We start from the raw sequence: 27,850 nt of genomic DNA, 5'->3' as shown, positions 1-27,850 counted from the left end.
ATTATATTGAGTTAATTCTATGAGGGGGAGGGTCGTGAAAATATTTGTAACTGTGGAGAGGTACATTTTGATCTGTCCCTAATTATATACAGTTTATTATTCACAAATGAACATTTAGAAATTGGAAAGCAAAGTGTATTGATACATACTCAACTGTAATTACTGGAAAAACAAACAGACATTGATTTTGTATGTTAATGGAAAGATTGGTTTGGCTGAATTTATTCAAATATACATTTAAATTGTTCATGTTCATAGAGATTCTTAAAAGCACATCTTCACATAGACGGGGCAATAAAGAGATATTGGCAACAATAAGCACAATGGACAATACAATTACATGCAGGGGCAAACTGGGACCAGAAACCGGCCCAGGCATTTCTAACACACCTGCCCATGTTTTTCTTTAAGACCCTCTTTACGAGACAAATTATTATTATTTTGCTAAAAAAATAATACAATTTAGACAGGCCCACCGGGCTAAAGATGAATCGGTCCATCTGGCATTTGCCAGAATTGCCCATTTGCCAGTCCGTTCTTGATCACATGGAAGAATCAACACCCATGCAGGACATCCTCCTTGGGCCGCTTGTATTCCGTTAAATCTGTTTCTCTGAGGAGCCCTGCATGTGAAACACAGACACAGAGATACAGGATAAAGACAGTATGGTGTCTGTATGGAAACACAGAGATACAGGATAAAGACAGTATGGTGTCTGTATGGAAACACAGAGATACAGGATAAAGACAGTATGGTGTCTGTATGGAAACACAGAGATACAGGATAAAGACAGTATGGTGTCTGTATGGAAACACAGAGATACAGGATAAAGACAGTATGGTGTCTGTATGGAAACACAGAGATACAGGATAAAGACAGTATGGTGTCTGTATGGAAACACAGAGATACAGGATAAAGACAGTATGGTGTCTGTATGGGAAACACAGAGATACAGGATAAAGACAGTATGGTGTCTGTATGGAAACACAGAGATACAGGATAAAGACAGTATGGTGTCTGCATGGGAACACAGAGATACAGGATAAAGACAGTGTGGTGTCTGTATGGAAACACAGAGATACAGGATAAAGACAGTATGGTGTCTGTATGGAAACACAGAGATACAGGATAAAGACAGTATGGTGTCTGTATGGGAACACAGAGATACAGGATAAAGACAGTATGGTGTCTGTATGGGAAACACAGAGATACAGGATAAAGACAGTATGGTGTCTGTATGGAAACACAGAGATACAGGATAAAGACAGTGTGGTGTCTGTATGGAAACACAGAGATACAGGATAAAGACAGTATGGTGTCTGTATGGGGAACACAGAGATACAGGATAAAGACAGTATAGTGTCTGTATGGTGTCTGTATGGAAACAGACACAGAGATACAGGATAAAGACAGTATGGTGTCTGTATTGAAACACAGAGATACAGGATAAAGACAGTATGGTGTCTGTATGGGAACACAGAGATACAGGATAAAGACAGTATGGTGTCTGTATGGAAACACAGAGATACAGGATAAAGACAGTATGGTGTCTGTATGGAAACAGACACAGAGATACAGGATAAAGACAGTATGGTGTCTGTATGGAAACACAGAGATACAGGATAAAGACAGTATAGTGTCTGTATGAGGATAAAGACAGTATAGTGTCTGTATGAGGATAAAGATAGTATAGTGTCTGTATGAGGATAAAGACAGTATAGTGTCTGTAGAGGATAAAGACAGTATAGTGTCTGTATGAGGATAAAGACAGTATAGTGTCTGTATGAGGATAAAGACAGTATAGTGTCATGGGATAAAGACAGTATAGTGTCTGTATGAGGATAAAGACAGTATGGTGTCTGTATGAGGATAAAGACAGTATAGTGTCTGTATGAGGATAAAGACAGTACAGTGTCTGTATGAGGATAAAGACAGTATAGTGTCTGTATGAGGATAAAGACAGTATAGTGTCTGTATGAGGATAAAGACAGTATAGTGTCTGTATGAGGATAAAGACAGTATAGCGTCTGTATGAGGATAAAGACAGTATGGTGTCTGTATGAGGATAAAGACAGTATAGTGTCTGTATAAGGATAAAGACAGTATAGTGTCTGTATGAGGATAAAGACAGTATAGCAGTATGAGGATAAAGACAGTATGGTGTCTGTATGAGGATAAAGACAGTATGGTGTCTGTATGGAAACACAGAGATGCAGGATAAAGACAGTGTAGTGTCTGTATGGAAAAGACAGTATAGTGTCTGTATGAGATAAAGACAGGATAAAGACAGTATGGTGTCTGTATGGGAACACAGAGATAAAGACAGGATAAAGACAGTATGGTGTCTGTATGGGAACCAGAGATACAGGATAAAAAGACAGTATGGTGTCTGTATGGGAACACGGAGATACAGGATAAAGACAGTATAGTGTCTGTATGGTGAGGATAAAACAGACACAGAGATAGTGTCTGTATGAGGATAAAGACAGTATGGTGTCTGTATTGAAACACAGAGATACAGGATAAAGACAGTATGGTGTCTGTATGGAAAAGAGAGATACAGGATAAAGACAGTATGGTGTCTGTATGAGGAAACACAGAGATACTGTATGGATAAAGACAGTATGGTGTCTGTATGGGAAACACAGAGATACAGGATAAAGACAGTATGGTGTCTGTATGGAAAAGACAGAGATACAGGATAAAGACAGTATGGTGTCTGTATGGAAACACAGAGATACTGTAGGATAAAGACAGTATGGTGTCTGTATGGGAACACAGAGATAAATAAAGACAGTATAGTGTCTGTATGGGAACACAGAGATACAGGATAAAGACAGTATGGTGTCTGTATGGAAACACAGAGATACAATAAAGACAGTATAGTGTCTGTATGGTGTCTGTATGGAAACAGACACAGAGATACAGGATAAAGACAGTATAGTGTCTGTATGGGAACACAGAGATAGTGTCTGTATGGATAAAGACAGTATGGTGTCTGTATGGAAACACAGAGATACAGGATAAAGACAGTATGGTGTCTGTATGGAAACACAGAGATACAGGATAAAGACAGTATGGTGTCTGTATGGAAACACAGAGATACAGGATAAAGACAGTATGGTGTCTGTATGGGAACACAGAGATACAGGATAAAGACAGTATAGTGTCTGTATGGAAAAGACAGTATAGTGTCTGTATGAGATAAAGACAGTATAGTGTCTGTATGGAAAAGACAGTATATGTCTGTAGGATAAAGACAGTATGGTGTCTGTATGAAACACAGAGATACAGGATAAAGACAGTATGGTGTCTGTATGAGGATAAAGACAGTATAGTGTCTGTATGAGGATAAAGACAGTATAGTGTCTGTATGAGGATAAAGACAGTATAGTGTCTGTATGAGGATAAAGACAGTATAGTGTCTGTATGAGGATAAAGACAGTATAGTGTCTGTATGAGGATAAAGACAGTATAGTGTCTGTATGAGGATAAAGACAGTATAGTGTCTGTATGAGGATAAAGACAGTATAGTGTCTGTATGAGGATAAAGACAGTATGGTGTCTGTATGAGGATAAAGACAGTATAGTGTCTGTATGAGGATAAAGACAGTATAGTGTCTGTATGAGGATAATCTGTTTGTGTTGTCTTGTCAACTCCTATGGTCATCACCTAGCCTGGTCCCAGGTCTGTTTGTGCTGTCTTGTCAACTCCTATGGTCATCACCTAGCCTGGTCCCAGATCTGTTTGTGTTGTCTTGTCAACTCCTATGGTCATCACCTAGCCTGGTCCCAGGTCTGTTTGTGCTGTCTTGTCAACTCCTATGGTCATCACCTAGCCTGGTCCCAGATCTGTTTGTGCTGTCTTGTCAACTCCTATGGTCATCACCTAGCCTGGTCCCAGGTCAGTTTGTGTTGTCTTGTCAACTCCTATGGTCATCACCTAGCCTGGTCCCAGATCTGTTTGTGCTGTCTTGTCAACCCCTATGGTCGTTACCTAGTCTGGTCCCAGATCTTTTTTTGCTGTCCTGCGTATCCCGCCTGCCTGTCATGTGACATCCCACTGGGCTCAAACTGATTGAATCAACGTCGTTTCAACGCTATTTGTCAACGTATTTGTCAAGAATAATACTTTTAATTTTTTTTTTTACTGTTTTTTTTGGGGGGTTTTAAATCACAGGATTGTGTCATGATGGTAAACGACAAAATGGAATTTTGATCGATTTTAAACAATATAAAAAAGTCAGGGTCACTATCAGAAACAAAACATTTTGGGCACTCCTACTGGAGAGTTTTCCATCCCAGGTTTTAACGCAGTCACGCTTCGCTATGCTATTTCTCACTGATTATGACCTCTGTGCTTATCGTGGGACAGATTGTTGAGAGATCTCCTCTTAAAATCAAAATAGAATCTCAAATGGCATTGATCCCTTGTACCGTGTGCTATAATGTAACTCTCAACTGCAAACCAGCTCATGTGGTTGTGCTATTAAATGAAGCCCAGTGATAACACATTAATCTGTTCTATGAAGGATTCAATATCTGACAGTGTATCCCCATTTGAACTGTGTTGTGCTTTTAGATGGTTGAAAGAGCAGTGATAGACATTTGGTTGACAACTAAACCAGAAATCAGACATTGTTGTTTTCCATTTGAACATGTTCGTGCTTTTAGATGGTTGAAATCACAGGGATAACACACTGGAAATTCGACTAACTTTTGGCTGTCTTTTTGATTGGGTGAATATCAATTGTAATCTCATTGATCAACGTCTAAACCAAGTATTTCCCAGTGATCCACGTTGAAATGACGTGGTGTGTCCAGTGGGATCTGTTTGTGTGGTCACTGTCACCCTGACCATAGGAGTTGGCAAGACCGTACTAAACTGATCTGGGACTCCTTAATAATAATAATAATATATACCATTTAGCAGAACTCACCTGCTTTTGTCCATGAAGCGAAGGTACTTACAAAGATCGGCTGGGGCCACTACTGGGTTTTCACATAGTGGGTGGCCCTTCAGACGGGAAGATTATTGTTGTTAGCATGATCCCACGATAACGCTTGGCGTTGCAAGCACCATGCTCTACCGACTGAGCCACACAGGACCAGCACAAGGCAGAGATAGAAGAGGAGAGAGATGGCTGTGTGATGAACCTTTATCATATTTGCAGTGAACTCACCTGGAACTTCCAAATCATAACCATGACGACCAGGCCATAGAAGGTACTCTTAGCGATGAAGATGCTGTAGGCCAGCTTGGCAGTCTGGGTGCTCTTCACATAGTAATCTGCAAGGACAACAATACATTCAAATGACCTTGATTAAGGTGGTATCAGATGATATTGTTAGCAGATCATCCATTGAGAAAAATACAGCACAACCAATGATCTAGGTTAGTGTTCCTTGGTCCTGGGGATATAACCAATGATCTAGGTTAGTGTTTCTTGGTCCTGGGCGATCCAACCAATGATCTAGGCCAGTGTTTCTGGGTCCTGGAGATCAAACCAATGATCTAGGTTAGTGTTTCTTGGTCCTGGGGATCCAACCAATGATCTAGGCCAGTGTTTCTGGGTCCTGGGGATCAAACCAATGATCTAGGTTAGTGTTTCTTGGTCCTGGGGATCCAACCAATGATCTAGGTTAGTGTTTCTTGGTCCTGGGGATCCAACCAATGATCTAGGCCAGTGTTTCTGGGTCCTGGGGATCCAACCAATGATCTAGGTCAGTGTTTCAGGGTCCTGGGGATCCAACCAATGATTTAGGCCAGTGTTTCTTGGTCATCAGTATGCAGGTCATCAGTATGCAGGTCATCAGTACAGTATGCAGGTCATCAGCATGCAGGTCATCAGTACAGTATGCAGGTCATCAGTATGCAGGTCATCAGTATGTAGGTCATCAGTATGCAGGTCATCAGTATGCAGGTCATCAGTATGCAGGTCATCAGTATACAGGTCATCAGTATGCAGGTCATCAGTACAGTATGCAGGTCATCAGTATACAGGTCATCAGTATGCAGGTCATCAGTATGCAGGTCATCAGTATGCAGGTCATCAGTATGCAGGTCATCAGTACAGTATGCAGGTCATCAGTATGCAGGTCATCAGTACAGTATGCAGGTCATCAGTATGCAGGTCATCAGTATGCAGGTCATCAGTATGTATGCAGGTCATCAGTACAGGTATGCAGGTCATCAGTATGCAGGTCATCAGTACAGTATGCAGGTCATCAGTATGCAGGTCATCAGTATGCAGGTCATCAGTATGCAGGTCATCAGTACAGTATGCAGGTCATCAGTATGCAGGTCATCAGTATACAGGTCATCAGTATGCAGGGCATCAGTATACAGGTCATCAGTATGCAGGTCATCAGTATGCAGGTCATCAGTATGCAGGTCATCAGTACAGTATGCAGGTCATCAGTATGCAGGTCATCAGTATGTAGGTCATCAGTATGCAGGTCATCAGTATACAGGTCATCAGTATGCAGGTCATCAGTACAGTATGCAGGTCATCAGTATGCAGGTCATCAGTATATTCAGGTCATCAGTATGCAGTACAGTATGCAGGTCATCAGTATGCAGGTCATCAGTATGCAGTATGTACAGTATGCAGGTCATCAGTATGCAGGTCATCAGTATGCAGGTCATCAGTATGCAGGTCATCAGTATGTATGCAGGTCATCAGTATGCAGTCATCAGTATGCAGGTCATCAGTATATGCAGGTCATCAGGTCATCAGTATATGCAGGTCATCAGTATGCAGGTCATCAGTACAGTATGCAGGTCATCAGTATACAGGTCATCAGTATGCAGGTCATCAGTATGCAGGTCATCAGTATGCAGGTCATCAGTATGCAGGTCATCAGTATGCAGGTCATCAGTATGCAGGTCATCAGTATGCAGGTATCAGTATGCAGGTCATCAGTACAGTATGCAGGTCATCAGTATGCAGGTCATCAGTATGCAGGTCATCAGTATGCAGGTCATCAGTATGCAGGTCATCAGTATGCAGGTCATCCAGTATGCAGGTCATCAGTATGCAGGTCATCAGTACAGTATGCAGGTCATCAGTATGCAGTCATCAGTATTCAGGTCATCAGTATGCAGGTCATCAGTATGCAGGTCATGCAGGTCATCAGTATGCAGGTCACCAGTATGCAGGTCATCAGTATGCAGGTCACAGTATGCAGGTCATCAGTATGCAGGTCATCAGTATGCAGTCATGCAGGTCATCAGTATGCAGGTCATCAGTATGCAGGTCATCAGTATGCAGGTCACCAGTATGCAGGTCATCAGTATGCAGGTCATCAGTACAGTATGCAGGTCATCAGTATGCAGGTCATCAGTATGCAGGTCATCAGTATACAGGTCATCAGTATGCAGGTCATCAGTATGCAGGTCATCAGTATGCAGGTCATCAGTATGCAGGTCATCAGTATGCAGGTCATCAGTATACAGGTCATCAGTATGCAGGTATGCATGGGTCATCAGTATGCAGGTCATCAGTATGCAGGTCATCAGTATGCAGGTATAAAATGGGCACATTTACCTGTCGTTATCTCTTCCCCACTTTGACCTGAAAGAAACAAAGAAGGAGAGTTTCAGATGAGATTATACAACACGGTACCACTTAGACATTGGGGAATGCATTGGAGCCTCAAAACTAGTGTACTAGTTCAGTCAAATCAGGTCTTTCTTCTCAGAAACACAGACAGTGTTCATTGTTTTATTACCTTGGAGATCTCCACTAATGGTGTCATTCACTTTTATATTGTCAGTCCCATTGTAAAAGCTGACATTGCAGGTGAATCTGTTCTCTGGTTTGTGCCATTCATTGGCTGGGACTCTCAGTCTGCTGGTGATACTGTATAAACCATCTTCATCCCACAAGGCCCTGTTGTCGGTCCCGGCACCTTCAGTTCTGTTGACGTTGTTGACTTGCCAGAAGACCGTGACGTGGTCGGGGTAGAAGCGGTGGCGACACACACTAGGGTCTTCTTCTTCTTCTTGTTTCTATCTTCACACTCCTTAGCGGAGGGTGCTAGGACTTTCACTGTGGGTTCAGTGATTTTGATGTTTGGATCTGCATGGAGAAAACAGTGGAGTATTTTAACACTCAATCAATGGCTCTGTTTGCTGTCGACATCATACCTGAACCCAGTGCTTTAAAACACAGTTCATCACAAAATGAATCAATGAGACAGTTCATCACAAAATGAATCAATGAGACAGTTCATCACAAAATGAATCAATGAGAGAGCTCATCACAAAATGAATCAATGAGAGAGTTCATCACAAAATGAATCAATGAGACAGTTCATCACAAAATGAATCGATGAGAGAGTTAATCACAAAATGTAATTAATCACAAAATGTCATTAATAAATAAATGTATGCCAAGTCAAACACATAGAAACACATTCTTACAGAATTCTTACAGTACTATTATTACTATTATTCTTACTGTATTCTTATAGTATCATTATTACTACAGTAGTATTACAGTATTCTTATAGTATCATTATTACTACAGTATTATTATCACACTATTCTTACAGTATTCTTATAGTATCATTATTACTATAGTAGTATTACAGTATTCTTATAGTATCATTATTACTACAATACCATAACAGTATCATAACAGTATTACAGTATTATAACAGTATTATTATCACACTATTCTTACAGTATTCTTACAGTATTCTAACAGTATTCTAACAGTATTCTTACAGTATTCTTACAGTATTACAGTTTTCTACCAGTATTACAGTATTATAACAGTATTCTAACAGTATTACAGTATTACAGTATTACTACAGTATTATAACAGTATTATAACAGTATTACAGTATTACAGTATTACTACAGTATTATAACAGTATTATAACAGTACTACAGTATTACTACAGTATTATAACAGTATTCTACCAGTATTACAGTATTCTTACAGTATTCTAACAGTATTCTAACAGTATTACAGTATTCTAACAGTATTACAGTATTACTACAGTATTACTACAGTATTACTACAGTATTCTTACAGTATTCTACCAGTATTACAGTTTTCTTACCCAGAACTGTTAGCTTAGTTCCCTCTCCAAAGTAGGCAGCATAGGCACCAGAGCACACCACATCCTCACAGACAGAAAACCAAGAGGATTCTATGAATCAATACCCATTGGTGTATTTGCAGTAGTTTGGCTTGTAGCAAAGGAAGTAATACTGTATTTCTAAGCATGTCTATGTCGACAGAGCATAGGGCTAATTCACTTTATCATGAGCTCTTTGTACAGCTTAAATGTCCCCCCCTCTGAATATGTTCATGCTTATTCTAACAGGAATGCAAAGCAAACAAACCCTTTAATTTAAAAGAATTTCATGATTATGTATTTGCAATATTTTTTTAAAGAAAGTTGAAAAGCTGAATCCCTTACCTAGAACAGTGAGTCTGGTACCTGGACCAAACTCTGCCTTATCCGTGTACCACAGAGACATACCATGCCCTACATTAGACACTGGATGAAATCTGACACAGATCTGTTACTTTGCTATTACTTTACTTTGTTACTTTGTTCTGAACTTTTATGCACTTCCATTCAAACTGACGCAACACCACAATATAGATTCATACCAACCAAACGCCTGAGGAATTGGAACATTGTTTTATAAACCATAAAGATATTTTCTCTCCTTCTCTGGTTCACACACGGGAGATGTGTCACTAACAGATAAACCCTTGACGGCATAGATAACAGATAACAGAATCAGTTTTCTCACCCAGAACTGTGAGTTTGGTGCCATTGCCGAAGTACGCCTGGTTGGTGTTCACACTGATACACAGCTACAGAAATAACCCCTCCTCACTACTCAGTACTAGCAGAGATTAGCTGTAGCCTTTACACCCCCAACCTGCTGTCTTTGGTTGTTGGATTTTGTTATTCTATGAAATGTAATGACACCACAAAATCATTTCCAGATTATTTTGAGATGAAAATGATCATTGTTTTGACCTAAGTACCGAAGACGGTGTCTGGTTGCACTGCTAAGGAACCTCTTCTCCTCTAGCTGATTCGTATTGTAATGAAGGAAGACGGTGTCTGGTTGCACTGCTAAGGAACCTCTTCTCCTCTAGCTGATTCGTATTGTAATGAAGGAAGACGGTGTCTGGTTGCACTGCTAAACCTCTTCTCCTCTAGCTGATTCGTATTGTAATGAAGGAAGACGGTGTCTGGTTGCACTCTTCTCCTCTAGCTGATTCGTATTGTAATGAAGGAAGACGGTGTCTGGGCACGGAGCCAGACAGCTTTATAACCATGATGATTGGAGCACATAACTCATGTATTTACTGTGATCCATTTAAATACACTCTCTTACTTTAACACCATTTAGACGTATAGTCAAATACGATATTTTCTATATTGCCAAATGTAAAAATGTTTTGGTCTTTGTTATTCCCTCGTGTACATTTGTCAGATAGAGTCCACAACAGATCATTGTTCGTTTTCTTACCTAAAACGGTGAGTTTGGTGCCGGCTCCAAAATATGCCTCCGAGTACGAGCACAGAGACACAAAGCGTATCTTTACTGTCTCTCTGACTTTGTTTCGATCTTTGTTACTCTGTTAAAGTTATTCAAAAAACTCTTCACAGGACCTCTGAGACATTCAGCTGAGGGGTTAAATCTGACATAGTTTACAACCAAATCAATTATGGGGACTATTTTACTAATGATATTCAAGTGTGTTCCACCTCGACCAATCTTTAGGTCACATTCCAACCCATGAAGATCAACCACACACTGTAACCGACAGACTGTGGCCATAACATATAAAGGTGTTTAAATGACATGTAGTTTAAAAATCACAATCAGGTAGCAACGTTATATTATGTTGGTGTGTTGTCTCACAGAAACAGTTAACCGGGTTCCTCCAGCGAAGTCAGCCTGGCCAACACCACCAGCACAGTGGATTTAATCCACCTGTATGTGACCACGTCAGAGGACGATCGATAGATACTATCCTACTTCTGTTACAGTACCATTCTCTATATACATTATAACCACATAGTTTACATGGTTTATAACCAACAGAATACTGCTCTTTTTTCAGTGTCATTTCTCACCTAGAACAGTTAACCGGGTTCCTCCACCGGTTAGCCTGGCCGACACCATTAGCACAGTACAGTGGAACACTGCTCTAATATAGATATATAGACGTGCTGAGCCTGGCACCATTAACACAGTACAGTGGAACACTGCTCTAATATAGAATATAGACGTGCTGAGCCTGGCATATATAATATAGATATATAGACGTGCTGGCAGCCTGGCACCATTAGTATAGACGTGCTGAGCCTGGCACCATTAACACAGTACAGTGGAATACTGCTCTAGTCAAGCAAGTCCTTTTCTCGTCAACTTTAAATTGTACATGGCCTTCGATAACTGTATTGGTCAAGACGTCCTACCGTTCAACACCGTATTTTAACCAGTTAAACAAGACCGACACAGATGACTCAAACATACTGTAATACCACGATATCAAATCTCTTCTCACGAGTATGTTGTCTCACTCACATTCATTGTCCCTACGACAAACATAGTGTACGGGATGACTTACCGAGAACTGTTAATTTGGTGCCTTGTCCAAAATAGGCCTCATAGTTGGCACAGTGTACAGGCTTAACATCAAAAAGCATTGAGTGGAGTAACACTAGTATGAACTAATCTAATGCACTGAATCTAGAATCAACTAACTCCTCACATCACCAAACCCCTAAACCACACATAGAGACCCATTTGTTCCATCATGGGGAATATTCTCTTACCCAGAACAGTCAGTTTGGTTCCTGCTCCAAAGAATGCAGGATTATAGTTGTCACAGTGCGGACATACTGAGCAGTAATGTGCCAACCACAAGCTACTGAACTTGTCTACGCATTTGGCATCTAACATAATAACCACTTTATACGACTCGTCAATTGTTCAACTGAACTATTTGATCCATAACCATAACATTGTCAGGTACAGTAAGTAAATCAATGAGGAAGTATTTACCTAAAACAGTGAGTTTGGTTCCATTCCCAAAGAAAGCTGGTTGGGTTGAAGTCACAGTGTTTTCACATCAACCATTTAGTTCAGCTGAATCATAGACACTAATCAAACACCTCCAGGGTTACAGATCTATATCAATGTCATTCATCTGAAGTGAACTTACCTAAAACTGTGAGTTTGGTTCCATTCCCAAAGTAGGCCTCTCTTCCAGTGTCACATCGTTTTCCTCCTCTTCCAAAAATACCTCAGATCTCTTTGTCGTTCAGCCTCAAGGGAATATGAACAGAGATACTCAGAGATACTCAGAGATACTCAGAGATACTCAGAGATGCTCTAAAAATAACTACAGAGTTCAGCAAAACATTTGAGGAGATTTTATGGTCAAACATGAATCAAACCAACTCCCTTATGGAACTAAATCTGAATTCATAAGTTTGTTGTCTTGTCCAGGAAAATGCTCCCAGTAAAGTAGATTATATTATCAAAACGTCTCTCCAGACTCCTCGACAGTCTGTAGTAGTGTGTGAATAGGCCCCAGACCTCTCCTGTATGGAAGTGAATGGTAGGAGGTTTTTGTACGGCGTCTCTATGTAAATATATCACCGTGGCCCCCTGTCCCCACAGTGTTAAAGCATCACACAAAAACACTCGTTCTGTTCTTTCTGTTGTTTATTTCCCTCCCCTGTTCTCTCTCTGTATCTCTCTCACCATCTCAGTCTCTCAGTATCTGTCTGTAGCAGCAGGTGCGTCGGCGTGGAGGGTTACTGCAGTTGGATCCTGACCCTATAAATAGAACATCAAATTCATGATTTTAATAATAAACATTTACATTTGGATATTTACTTTTTTCTTTCTATTGATTGATGTAATGAATAACATCAATAAAAAGACAATGTAAAAAGACAATATCCAAATGTAATGTTTCTAATTAATATTATGTCTTTCTACTGTTGTTACTGGAGTGGGATCCTGGTCCAAACTGACAGCTTCTATTTCCGTCACCAGTACTAAGAAAAGCAGCAGGGAGGAGAGGAGGGGGAAGAGAGGAGGAGGAGGAGGAGAGGAGGAGGAGAGGAGGAGGAGGAGGAGAGGAGGGGGGAGGGAGGAGGGAGGAGGGGGGAGGAGGGGGAGGAGGAGGGAGGGGAGGGAGGAGGAGGAGGAGGAGGAGGAGGAGGAGGGAGGGGGAGGAGTGGAGGAGGAGAGGGGGGAGGGGAGGAGGGGAGGAGGGAGAGGAGGGGGAGGAGGGAGGAGGAGGGAGAGGAGGGGGAGGAGAGGAGGAGGAGGAGGAGAGGAGGAGGAGAGGAGAGGAGGAGGAGAGGAGGGGGGGGAGAGGAGGGGGAGGAGGAGGAGGGAGGAGGAGAGGAGGAGGGGAGGGAGGAGGAGAGGAGGAGGAGGAGAGGGAGGGGGAGGAGTGGAGGAGGAGGAGAGGAGGAGGAGGAGAGGGAGGAGGAGGGGGATGAGAGGAGGAGTGGGAGGAGAGGAGGAGGAGGAGAGGAAGAGGGGGATGAGGAGAGGAGAGGAGGGGGAGGAGGAGGAGAGGAGGAGGAGGTGGAGGGAAGGACAGGTAAATGTTTTTTTAAATCTAAAAATGTAAATGACAGCTGTCTCAATCACAGCCCTGTCCCCTCTCCTCTCCCCCTGCCATGCTGCATCACGTGACAGTAACAGCCTATCATAGAGCAGGCCTGACAAGATCCAGTCTAAAACTTGCACTACATTCTAACTTGATTCTATTTGCATTTGATCAAATCTTTTTTTTTTTTTTTTCAACCTTTATTTAACTGGTAGGAGGTATCTGCTTTAGTGACAGTATCATTATATTGTGGAATGGTTTGTATAAAAGGTATATATGTATTTAGGGATAATCTGAAATGTGTTTCTTTTGTTTTATATCTCAAGCTAGTGGAATTTAATTGAAAAGGATACTAAAGAATTCTGCCGTGACTTTGTGTCATCCCACAGTTACCCTCCAGAGGTCAGTGTAGGATCATCTCTGAGAAATGTCTCCCTTTTTAATCGAAGAGCTTCATTTGATATCAAGGGTAGGCTTATATACTAGCAGTGGTGGAAAAAGTACCCAGTTGTCATACTTGAGTAAAAGTAAAGACACCTTTAATAGAAAATGACTCAAGTAACAATGAAAGTCACCCAGTAAAATACTACTTGAGTATAAGCCTAAAAGTATTTGGTTTAAAATATACTTAAGTATCAAAAGTAAAAGTATACATCATTTCAAATTCCTTATATTAAGCAAACCAGATGGCACTATTTGATTTGGTATTTTATCTAGTTAGCCAGGGGCACACTCCAACACTCAGACAGTGTGTTTAGTGAGGCCTCCAAATCAGAGGCAGTAGGGATGACCAGGGATGTTCTCTGTTTAGTGAGTCCTCCAGATCAGAGGCAGTAGGGATGACCAGGGATGTTCTCGGTTTAGTGAGTCCTCCAGATCAGAGGCAGTAGGGATGACCAGGGATGTTCTCTGTTTAGTGAGTCCTCCAGATCAGAGGCAGTAGGGATGACCAGGGATGTTCTCTGTTTAGTGGGTCCTCCAGATCAGAGGCAGTAGGGATGACCAGGGATGTTCTCTGTTTAGTGAGTCCTCCAGATCAGAGGCAGTAGGGATGACCAGGTATGTTCTCTGTTTAGTGAGTCCTCCAGATCAGAGGCAGTAGGGATGACCAGGGATGTTCTCTGTTTAGTGAGTCCTCCAGATCAGAGGCAGTAGGGATGACCAGGGATGTTCTCTGTTTAGTGAGTCCTCCAGATCAGAGGCAGTAGGGATGACCAGGGATGTTCTCTGTTGAGTGAGTCCTCCAGATCAGAGGCAGTAGGGATGACCAGGGATGTTCTCTGTTTAGTGGGTCCTCCAGATCAGAGGCAGTAGGGATGACCAGGGATGTTCTCTGTTTAGTGAGTCCTCCAGATCAGAGGCAGTAGGGATGACCAGGGATGTTCTCTGTTTAGTGAGTCCTCCAGATCAGAGGCAGTAGGTATGACCAGGGATGTTCTCTGTTTAGTGAGTCCTCCAGATCAGAGGCAGTAGGGATGGCCAGGGATGTTCTCTGTTTAGTCAGTCCTCCAGATCAGAGGCAGTAGGGATGACCAGGGATGTTCTCTGTTTAGTGAGTCCTCCAGATCAGAGGCAGTAGGGATGACCAGGGATGTTCTCTGTTTAGTGAGTCCTCCAGATCAGAGGCAGAATGGATGACCAGGGATGTTCTCTGTCTAGTGAGTCCTCCAGATCAGAGGCAGTAGGGATGACCAGGGATGTTCTCTGTTTAGTGAGTCCTCCAGATCAGAGGCAGTAGGGATGACCAGGGATGTTCTCTGTTTAGTGAGTCCTCCAGATCAGAGGCAGTAGGGATGACCAGGGGTGTTCTCTGTTTAGTGAGTCCGCCAGATCAGAGGCAGTAGGGATGACCAGGGATGTTCTCTTGATAAGTGTGTGAATTAGACAATTTTCCTGTCCTGCTAAGCATTCAAAATGTAACAAGTACTTTTGGGTGTCAGGGAAAATGTATGGAGTAAAAAGTACATTGTTTTCTTTAGGAATATAGTGAAGTAAAAGTAAAATTGTACTGATGTACAAGGCTGTTCATCATTCATTACGCAGCTCGTCTCCTGCTCGACTGATCTACTGCACTGCAACAACAGATGTCCTCACATTGGATGGGTTGATTAGGATTCAAACCTTCTCTCACACAACCTAATACATACTCTTAGAGTTGGTTTACCCCAATAATGTACTTGGTAATGTACCTGGATAATAATATATCCTTATAATGTAAACGCAGAAACAAACAGGAGACAGTCTTTACAGAAAATGATGCAGAAAAATTCAACAGAAAGGCTCTGGAGCAACGAACCGCCCTTGCTGTCTCTGCCTGGCCGGTTCCCCTCTCTCCACTGGGATTCTCTGCCTCTAACCCTATTACAGGGGCTGAGTCACTGGCTTACTGGGGCTCTTTCATGCCGTCCCTAGGAGGGGTGCGTCACCTGAGTGGGTTGAGTCACTGATGTGATCTTCCTGTCCGGGTTGGCACCCCTCCCCCTTGGGTTGTGCCATGGCGGAGATCTTTGTGGGCTATACTCAGCCTTGTCTCAGGATGGTAAGTTTGTGGTTGAAGATATCCCTCTAGTGGTGTGGGGGCTGTGCTTTGGCAAAGTGGGTGGGGTTATATCCTTCCTGTTTGGCCCTGTCCGGGGGTGTCCTCGGATGGGGCCACAGTGTCTCCTGACCCCTCCTGTCTCAGCCTTCAGTATTTATGCTGCAGTAGTTTATGTGTCGGGGGGCAAGGGTCAGTTTGTTATATCTGGAGTACTTCTCCTGTCCTATTCGGTGTCCTGTGTGAATTTAAGTGTGCTCTCTCTAATTCTCTCTTTCTTTCTCTCTCTCGGAGGACCTGAGCCCTCGGACCATGCCTCAGGACTACCTGACATGATGACTCCTTGCTGTCCCCAGTCCACCTGGACATGCTGCTGCTCCAGTTTCAACTGTTCTGCCTTATTATTATTGGACCATGCTGGTCTTTTATAAGGTCTATGACCAACAGATGCATGATAATACACGGCCCCATGTCACAAGAATCTGTACACAATTCCTGGAAGCTGAAAATGTCCCAGTTCTTCCCTGGCCTACAAACACACCAGACAGGTCACCCAATGAGCATGTTTGGGATGCTGTGGAACGGTGTGTACGACAGAGTGTTCCAGTTCCTGCCAAAATCCAGCAACTTCACGCAGCCATTGAAGAGGAGTGGGACAACATCCCACAGGCCACAATCAACAGCCTGATAAACTGTATGTGAAGGAGATGTGTCGCGCTGCATGAGGCAAATGGTGGATACCAGATACTGACTGTTTGTCTGATCCACACCCATACCTTTTATAAGGTCTATGACCAACAGATGCATATCTGTACATAGGACAACAGTCTCTAAGGTGCATTAGGTACGTTCACGTTTGAACATGAATTACTAGCCCAACATAAGATTTTCGGGTTGAGTACCGGGTGGTAGCCGGCTAGTAACAGTGTCTAAAGTTCAGACAGGATAATGGGCGGAGGCCGGCTAGTGGTGACTATTTAACAGTCTGATGGCCTGAGGACTGGTTCTCGTGAATGTTAGCTTACTTAGATGCAGCAAAGGAGCTTGTGAAAAAAGTTATGAATTCAATTAAATAATTAACCTGATGGACAAATGTCCTCCCGCTCCCACTGGTCTGGCTGTTTACTAACGTTACAGTCCTCTTCGGCTTGTGGAAGAAGGGGGCTGAGTGGCGTAGCTGTCTAAGGCACTGCATCACAGTTCTAGAGGCGTCACTACAAACCCAGGTTCGATCCCAGGCTGTATCACAACCGGCTGTGATCGGGAGCCTCACAGGGCGGCGCACAATTGGCCCAGCGTCGTCCAGGTTAGTGGAGGGTTTGGCCCGGGTAGGCAGTCATTGTAAATAAGGATTTGTTCTTAACTGACTTGCCAGGTTAAATACAATTTTGAAAATAAGGTGGTAAGTATATCTTTGTCTGTGTGGGGGCCAAAGCTGGGGTGGGCAAGGAGTCATGTACCCTCAATTTGCTGACCCCTGTGCACATTCCTGATAGCAGAGGTATTGCTCCTCTGTCACCGGTTGGAGAGTAAGCTATGACCCGCGAGCTAACAACAGTTACCTAGCTACAACATAAACAAATACTATTCAAGCATTCTGTCCTGAATTCAATTGTGAATTCTGCTGAGAATTTAACCAAAAATATTGAACTTCTCTGTGGTTCGGGTGTCTCTGTTGACAACTTCTCTGTGGTTCGGGTGTCTCTGTTGACAACTTCTCTGAGTTCAGGTGTCTCTGTTGCCAACTTGGTGGAATGTCTTGGAGGTCATTTCAAAAAGTGCCTATAATATTTCAAACTCGCTTTTACCAAGACAACTAGCCAGCATATAGGAGTTCTCAGCTGAGGTGACAAATGTCGGTCAGGAATAATGGCCGACAAAAGAGGAGGAGAAAAACTCTTTGACATGCATTGGCCAATCAAAATCTAGTATAGACATGACGTATGACCTTAGAATCACTGACTAGGCCAGCGAGTAAGAGGTCACAAAGCTCAAATCTGTTTTCTGATTTCAACAACATTCACAGGAAGATGGCTTTTCTATTCAATCCGTAACACTGAAGCGTCACAGATTCCACAATCAACATTTGAAAGGTATTTTTCCGATCCGACTGAGCCGACTGGTTCACTGAATGTCTCCGATAAAGCGGGAACATGGCTTTTCAATTTCAGTCACGCTGTAAAGCTGAACTTCTGCGATGTGGATCGAAACAAGCCCTAAGTCCAGAAGAAGGCGGAGAGCCACAACATGAGAACATTGTTCTTCTTTACTGCTTGTTTTTTGGTCATGTTTTAAAATTGAAAAAACGTCTACAATTAAAATAAAAGTTTATAAATAGAGGACTAATAACAAAACACCAAGAAATTAGAGATGTCACCAACGACACCCCCACTACCCCTCCTCTCCCCTTCTCTCTGGTGTGGTCCCCCCCTCCTGTGGCTTCAAGGGTTGTTGTAAGGAAGTGTATCTGTTCTGAGTCATGGTGCTGTACTGGAAGCACAGTAATACACAGCCTCGTCCCCAACCTCCAGGTTCTTGATCTCCAGAGTGGATCTAGTCAGCTCCGGCCTGCTCATGGTGTAATGTACATCCTTCTCAAAGGGAGGTTGTATTTCCCACAAGCCTTGACCCTGAGAATATGTCAGCATCTCCATGTTGTTGTCTCTCTGTCGGTACCAGAACATGTAGTAGTAGCTGCTGTCGTCGTGGTAACACCGTAGAGTGACTGACGCATCTCCTTCTCTACACACAGACAGGACAGGAGACTGTTTAACTGTTATACCGTCACAGAAATCTGTGAAGAAAAACAGACATAAAACATTAAAACATCTATAAAGTATCATCAACCTGAAAGTGATTACGTGTAAGTGTGTGTAAGTAGAGGACAGTTCTTACTTGCAGTGAGAAGGAGAGCCAGAGTCACACATAACAGCTTCATCCTGACAGACATCAGAGGACTGAGAGAAAGAGGGACAATCTGAACCTCTCCTCCGTTCACTCTCCTCTCTCTCTCTCTCTCTCTCTCTCTCTCTCACTCTCTCTCTCTCTCTCTCTCTCTCTCTCACTCTTTCTCTCTCTCTCTCTCTCTCTCTCTCTCTCTCTCTCTCTCACTCTTTCTCTCTCTCTCTCTCTCTCTCTCTCTCTCTCTCTCTCTCTCTCTCTCTCTCTCTCACACTCTGTCTCTCTCTCTCTCACTCTCTCTCTCTCACTCTGTCTCTCTCTCTCACCCTGTCTCTCTCTATCTTTCTCTTTCTCTCTCACTCTGTCTCTCTGTCTATCTCTCTCTCTCTCTCTCTCTCTCTGTCTCTCTCTCTCCCCTTCTTCTTCAGACCTCTCCCCTGTTCATCAGACCAGGAAATGATGTCACCTTCTAGCTGTCTCCTTCTTCCTCAGACTGCTCACCTGGGGTGCGTTAAGTATGACAGAACGATGTGCAACGATGAATTCAATGAAAACGGTACTGTACTGAACGACCGGTTGAAAATGGTTGTGATAATGGTGGCCAAGAGGGTTAGGGTTGTGGTGTGTATGTATGGTGTGATTGTATGGTGTGTATGTATGGTGTGATTGTATGGTGTGATTGTATGGTGTGAATGTATGGTGTGATTGTATGGTGTGATTGTATGGTGTGATTGTATGGTGTGAATGTATGGTATGATTGTATGGTGTGCTGCAATTTTAAATGATCCCACCCATATTAATCAGGACACACCCACCAAAACGGGAGCAAGCGTACCTCAAGGGCAGTTGAAGAACGGTGTGTTTTGGGGAAATGTGTCATTCAGTATAAACCGTCACACAATGTAGAAAACATTGAGACAAACTAAACATACCCTTGTTCATCGGAGCAGGAAGTGACGTCATATCCTTCTGCCACCAAAACAACTTCATAGACGTGTGATGCGACGTGACGGAGCGGGTGTAGGGAAGATGGCGGAGACTTACAGTGGGGCAAAAAAGTACTTCGTCAAGCCACCAATTGTGCAAGTTCTCCCACTTAAAAAGATGGGAGAGGCCTGTAATTTTCATCATAGGTACACTTCAACTATGACAGACAAAATTAGAAAAAAAAATCCAGAAAATCACATTTTTTTATGAATTTATTTGCAAATTATGGTGGAAAATAAGTATTTGGTCAATAACAAAAGTTTATCTCAATACTTTGTTATATATCCTTTGTTGGCATTGACAGAGGTCAAACGTTTTCTGTAAGTCTTCACAAGGTTTTCACACACTGTTGCTGGTATTTTGGCCCATTCCATGCAGATCTCCTCTAGAGCAGTGATGTTTTGGGGCTGTTGCTGGGCAACACGGACATTCAACTCCCTCCAAAGATTTTCTATGGGGTTGAGATCTGGAGACTGGCTAGGCCACTCCAGGACCTTGAAATGCTTCTTACGAAGCCACTCCTTCATTGCCCGGGCGGTGTGTTTGGGTTCATTGTCATGCTGAAAGACCCAGCCACGTTTCATCTTCAATGCCCTTGCTGATGGAAGGAGGTTTTCACTCAAAATCTCACGATACATGGCCCCATTCATTCTTTCCTTTACACGGATCAGTCGACCTGGTCCCTTTGCAGAAAAACAGCCCCAAAGCATGATGTTTCCACCCCCATGTTCTTTGGATGAAACTCAGCATTCTTTGTCCTCCAAACACAACGAGTTGAGTTTTTACCAAAAAGTTATATTTTGGTTTCATCTGACCATATGACATTCTCACAATCTTCTTCTGAATCACCCAAATGCTCTCTAGCAAACTTCAGACGGGCCTGGACATGTACTGGCTTAAGCAGGGGGACACGTCTGGCACTGCAGGATTTGAGTCCCTGGCGGCGTAGTGTGTTACTGATGGTAGGCTTTGTTACTTTGGTCCCAGCTCTCTGCAGGTCATTCACTAGGTCCCCCTGTGTGGTTCTGGGATTTTTGCTCACCGTTCTTGTGATCATTTTGACTTTATGGGGTGAGATCTTGCGTGGAGCCCCAGATCGAGGGGAGTCACAGTCACCAGGAGTCTGCTCATTCTGCTGAATTGTATTGTTGAAGAACAGATAAAAATTGCACGATGACTCACACAAATTGGCAAATTTTAAAGTAACATGCTTAGTAGAAGTAGTGGGGGACCCACAGCCCATTGAGAATGATGCAGTAGAAGATATGGTAGTGGGGGACCCACAGCCCATTGAGAATGATGTAGTAGAAGATATGGTAGTGGGGGACCCACAGCCCATTGAGAATGATGTAGTAGAAGATATGGTAGTGGGGGACCCACAGCCCATTGAGAATGATGTAGTAGAAGATATGGTAGTGGGGGACCCACAGCCCATTGAGAATGATGTAGTAGAAGATATGGTAGTGGGGGACCCACAGCCCATTGAGAATGATGTAGTAGAAGATATGGTAGTGGGGGACCCACAGCCCATTGAGAATGATGTAGTAGAAGATATGGTAGTGGGGGACCCACAGCCCATTGAGAATGATGTAGTAGAAGATATGGTAGTGGGGGACCCACAGCCCATTGAGAATGATGTAGTAGAAGATATGGTAGTGGGGGACCCACAGCCCATTGAGAATGATGTAGTAGAAGATATGGTAGTGGGGGACCCACAGCCCATTGAGAATGATGTAGTAGAAGATATGGTAGTGGGGGACCCACAGCCCATTGAGAATGATGTAGTAGAAGATATGGTAGTGGGGGACCCACAGCCCATTGAGAATGATGTAGTAGAAGATATGGTAGTGGGGGACCCACAGCCCATTGAGAATGATGCAGTAGAAGATATGATAGTGGGGGACCCACAGCCCATTGAGAATGATGTAGTAGAAGATATGGTAGTGGGGGACCCACAGCCCATTGAGAATGATGCAGTAGACGATACGGTAGTGGGGGACCCACAGCCCATTGAGAATGATGTAGTAGAAGATATAGTAGTGGGGGACCCACAGCCCATTGAGAATGATGCAGTAGAAGATATGGTAGTGGGGGACCCACAGCCCATTGAGAATGATGCAGTAGAAGATATGGTAGTGGGGGACCCACAGCCCATTGAGAATGATGCAGTAGAAGATATGGTAGTGGGGGACCCACAGCCATTGAGAATGATGCAGTAGACGATATGGTAGTGGGGGACCCACAGCCCATTGAGAATGATGTAGTAGAAGATATAGTAGTGGGGGACCCACAGCCCATTGAGAATGATGTAGTAGAAGATATGGTAGTGGGGGACCCACAGCCCATTGAGAATGATATAATGAGAATGATGTAGTAGAAGATATGGTAGTGGGGGACCCACAGCCCATTGAGAATGATGTAGTAGAAGATATGGTAGTGGGGGACCCACAGCCCATTGAGAATGATGTAGTAGAAGATATGGTAGTGGGGGACCCACAGCCCATTGAGAATGATGCAGTAGAAGATATGGTAGTGGGGGACCCACAGCCATTGAGAATGATGCAGTAGACGATATGGTAGTGGGGGACCCACAGCCATTGAGAATGATGCAGTAGACGATATGGTAGTGGGGGACCCACAGCCATTGAGAATGATGCAGTAGACGATATGGTAGTGGGGGAACCACAGCCCATTGAGAATGATGCAGTAGAAGATATGGTAGTGGGGGACCCACAGCCCATTGAGAATGATGTAGTAGAAGATATGGTAGTGGGGGACCCACAGCCCATTGAGAATGATGCAGTAGAAGATATGGTAGTGGGGGACCCACAGCCATTGAGAATGATGCAGTAGACGATATGGTAGTGGGGGACCCACAGCCCATTGAGAATGATGTAGTAGAAGATATAGTAGTGGGGGACCCACAGCCCATTGAGAATGATATAATGAGAATGATGCAGTAGAAGATATGGTAGTGGTGGACCCACAGCCCATTGAGAATGATTCAGTAGAAGATATGGTAGTGGGGGACCCACAGCCCATTGAGAATGATGTAGTAGAAGATATGGTAGTGGGGGACCCACAGCCCATTGAGAATGATGTAGTAGAAGATATGGTAGTGGAGGACCCACAGCCCATTGAGAATGATGTAGTAGAAGATATGGTAGTGGGGGACCCACAGCCCATTGAGAATGATGTAGTAGAAGATATGGTAGTGGAGGACCCACAGCCCATTGAGAATGATGCAGTAGAAGATATGGTAGTGGGGGACCCACAGCCCATTGAGAATGATGTAGTAGAAGATATGGTAGTGGAGGACCCACAGCCCATTGAGAATGATGTAGTAGAAGATATGGTAGTGGGGGACCCACAGCCCATTGAGAATGATGTAGTAGAAGATATGGTAGTGGAGGACCCACAGCCCATTGAGAATGATGTAGTAGAAGATATGGTAGTGGAGGACCCACAGCCCATTGAGAATGATGTAGTAGAAGATATGGTAGTGGGGGACCCACAGCCCATTGAGAATGATGTAGTAGAAGATATGGTAGTGGGGGACCCACAGCCCATTGAGAATGATGTAGTAGAAGATATGGTAGTGGGGGACCCACAGCCCATTGAGAATGATGCAGTAGAAGATATGGTAGTGGGGGACCCACAGCCCATTGAGAATGATGTAGTAGAAGATATGGTAGTGGAGGACCCACAGCCCATTGAGAATGATGTAGTAGAAGATATGGTAGTGGGGGACCCACAGCCCATTGAGAATGATGTAGTAGAAGATATGGTAGTGGGGGACCCACAGCCCATTGAGAATGATGTAGTAGAAGATATGGTAGTGGGGGACCCACAGCCCATTGAGAATGATGTAGTAGAAGATATGGTAGTGGGGGACCCACAGCCCATTGAGAATGATGTAGTAGAAGATATGGTAGTGGGGGACCCACAGCCCATTGAGAATGATGTAGTAGAAGATATGGTAGTGGGGGACCCACAGCCCATTGAGAATGATGTAGTAGAAGATATGGTAGTGGGGGACCCACAGCCCATTGAGAATGATGTAGTAGAAGATATGGTAGTGGGGGACCCACAGCCCATTGAGAATGATGTAGTAGAAGATATGGTAGTGGGGGACCCACAGCCCATTGAGAATGATGTAGTAGAAGATATGGTAGTGGGGGACCCACAGCCCATTGAGAATGATGTAGTAGAAGATATGGTAGTGGGGGACCCACAGCCCATTGAGAATGATGCAGTAGAAGATATGATAGTGGGGGACCCACAGCCCATTGAGAATGATGTAGTAGAAGATATAGTAGTGGGGGACCCACAGCCCATTGAGAATGATGTAGTAGAAGATATGGTAGTGGGGGACCCACAGCCCATTGAGAATGATATAATGAGAATGATGTAGTAGAAGATATGGTAGTGGGGGACCCACAGCCCATTGAGAATGATGTAGTAGAAGATATGGTAGTGGGGGACCCACAGCCCATTGAGAATGATGTAGTAGAAGATATGGTAGTGGGGGACCCACAGCCCATTGAGAATGATGCAGTAGAAGATATGGTAGTGGGGGACCCACAGCCATTGAGAATGATGCAGTAGACGATATGGTAGTGGGGGACCCACAGCCATTGAGAATGATGCAGTAGACGATATGGTAGTGGGGGACCCACAGCCATTGAGAATGATGCAGTAGACGATATGGTAGTGGGGGAACCACAGCCCATTGAGAATGATGCAGTAGAAGATATGGTAGTGGGGGACCCACAGCCCATTGAGAATGATGTAGTAGAAGATATGGTAGTGGGGGACCCACAGCCCATTGAGAATGATGCAGTAGAAGATATGGTAGTGGGGGACCCACAGCCATTGAGAATGATGCAGTAGACGATATGGTAGTGGGGGACCCACAGCCCATTGAGAATGATGTAGTAGAAGATATAGTAGTGGGGGACCCACAGCCCATTGAGAATGATATAATGAGAATGATGCAGTAGAAGATATGGTAGTGGTGGACCCACAGCCCATTGAGAATGATTCAGTAGAAGATATGGTAGTGGGGGACCCACAGCCCATTGAGAATGATGTAGTAGAAGATATGGTAGTGGGGGACCCACAGCCCATTGAGAATGATGTAGTAGAAGATATGGTAGTGGAGGACCCACAGCCCATTGAGAATGATGTAGTAGAAGATATGGTAGTGGGGGACCCACAGCCCATTGAGAATGATGTAGTAGAAGATATGGTAGTGGAGGACCCACAGCCCATTGAGAATGATGCAGTAGAAGATATGGTAGTGGGGGACCCACAGCCCATTGAGAATGATGTAGTAGAAGATATGGTAGTGGAGGACCCACAGCCCATTGAGAATGATGTAGTAGAAGATATGGTAGTGGGGGACCCACAGCCCATTGAGAATGATGTAGTAGAAGATATGGTAGTGGAGGACCCACAGCCCATTGAGAATGATGTAGTAGAAGATATGGTAGTGGAGGACCCACAGCCCATTGAGAATGATGTAGTAGAAGATATGGTAGTGGGGGACCCACAGCCCATTGAGAATGATGTAGTAGAAGATATGGTAGTGGGGGACCCACAGCCCATTGAGAATGATGTAGTAGAAGATATGGTAGTGGGGGACCCACAGCCCATTGAGAATGATGCAGTAGAAGATATGGTAGTGGGGGACCCACAGCCCATTGAGAATGATGTAGTAGAAGATATGGTAGTGGAGGACCCACAGCCCATTGAGAATGATGTAGTAGAAGATATGGTAGTGGGGGACCCACAGCCCATTGAGAATGATGTAGTAGAAGATATGGTAGTGGGGGACCCACAGCCCATTGAGAATGATGTAGTAGAAGATATGGTAGTGGGGGACCCACAGCCCATTGAGAATGATGTAGTAGAAGATATGGTAGTGGGGGACCCACAGCCCATTGAGAATGATGTAGTAGAAGATATGGTAGTGGGGGACCCACAGCCCATTGAGAATGATGTAGTAGAAGATATGGTAGTGGGGGACCCACAGCCCATTGAGAATGATGTAGTAGAAGATATGGTAGTGGGGGACCCACAGCCCATTGAGAATGATGTAGTAGAAGATATGGTAGTGGGGGACCCACAGCCCATTGAGAATGATGTAGTAGAAGATATGGTAGTGGGGGACCCACAGCCCATTGAGAATGATGTAGTAGAAGATATGGTAGTGGGGGACCCACAGCCCATTGAGAATGATGTAGTAGAAGATATGGTAGTGGGGGACCCACAGCCCATTGAGAATGATGCAGTAGAAGATATGATAGTGGGGGACCCACAGCCCATTGAGAATGATGTAGTAGAAGATATGGTAGTGGGGGACCCACAGCCCATTGAGAATGATGCAGTAGACGATACGGTAGTGGGGGACCCACAGCCCGTTGAGAATGATGTAGTAGAAGATATAGTAGTGGGGGACCCACAGCCCATTGAGAATGATGCAGTAGAAGATATGGTAGTGGGGGACCCACAGCCCATTGAGAATGATGCAGTAGAAGATATGGTAGTGGGGGACCCACAGCCCATTGAGAATGATGCAGTAGAAGATATGGTAGTGGGGGACCCACAGCCATTGAGAATGATGCAGTAGACGATATGGTAGTGGGGGACCCACAGCCCATTGAGAATGATGTAGTAGAAGATATAGTAGTGGGGGACCCACAGCCCATTGAGAATGATGTAGTAGAAGATATGGTAGTGGGGGACCCACAGCCCATTGAGAATGATATAATGAGAATGATGTAGTAGAAGATATGGTAGTGGGGGACCCACAGCCCATTGAGAATGATGTAGTAGAAGATATGGTAGTGGGGGACCCACAGCCCATTGAGAATGATGTAGTAGAAGATATGGTAGTGGGGGACCCACAGCCCATTGAGAATGATGCAGTAGAAGATATGGTAGTGGGGGACCCACAGCCATTGAGAATGATGCAGTAGACGATATGGTAGTGGGGGACCCACAGCCATTGAGAATGATGCAGTAGACGATATGGTAGTGGGGGACCCACAGCCATTGAGAATGATGCAGTAGACGATATGGTAGTGGGGGAACCACAGCCCATTGAGAATGATGCAGTAGAAGATATGGTAGTGGGGGACCCACAGCCCATTGAGAATGATGTAGTAGAAGATATGGTAGTGGGGGACCCACAGCCCATTGAGAATGATGCAGTAGAAGATATGGTAGTGGGGGACCCACAGCCATTGAGAATGATGCAGTAGACGATATGGTAGTGGGGGACCCACAGCCCATTGAGAATGATGTAGTAGAAGATATAGTAGTGGGGGACCCACAGCCCATTGAGAATGATATAATGAGAATGATGCAGTAGAAGATATGGTAGTGGTGGACCCACAGCCCATTGAGAATGATTCAGTAGAAGATATGGTAGTGGGGGACCCACAGCCCATTGAGAATGATGTAGTAGAAGATATGGTAGTGGGGGACCCACAGCCCATTGAGAATGATGTAGTAGAAGATATGGTAGTGGAGGACCCACAGCCCATTGAGAATGATGTAGTAGAAGATATGGTAGTGGGGGACCCACAGCCCATTGAGAATGATGTAGTAGAAGATATGGTAGTGGAGGACCCACAGCCCATTGAGAATGATGCAGTAGAAGATATGGTAGTGGGGGACCCACAGCCCATTGAGAATGATGTAGTAGAAGATATGGTAGTGGAGGACCCACAGCCCATTGAGAATGATGTAGTAGAAGATATGGTAGTGGGGGACCCACAGCCCATTGAG

General features: G+C 44.0%; 1 pseudogene; it reads right to left on the bottom strand.

Moving 5' to 3' along the window:
* Positions 1-263: 263 nt before the first annotated feature.
* The window catches only part of LOC135525500 (M1-specific T cell receptor beta chain-like), a 39,244-nt pseudogene continuing 11,657 nt past the window's right edge, over positions 264-27,850 (bottom strand).

The sequence above is a fragment of the Oncorhynchus masou genome, chromosome 32, assembly GCF_036934945.1.
Source record: "Oncorhynchus masou masou isolate Uvic2021 chromosome 32, UVic_Omas_1.1, whole genome shotgun sequence".
Taxonomy (NCBI): domain Eukaryota; kingdom Metazoa; phylum Chordata; class Actinopteri; order Salmoniformes; family Salmonidae; genus Oncorhynchus; species Oncorhynchus masou.
The sequence above is the reverse complement of the archived record's forward strand: the minus strand, read 5'-3'. Positions and strand labels throughout refer to the sequence as shown.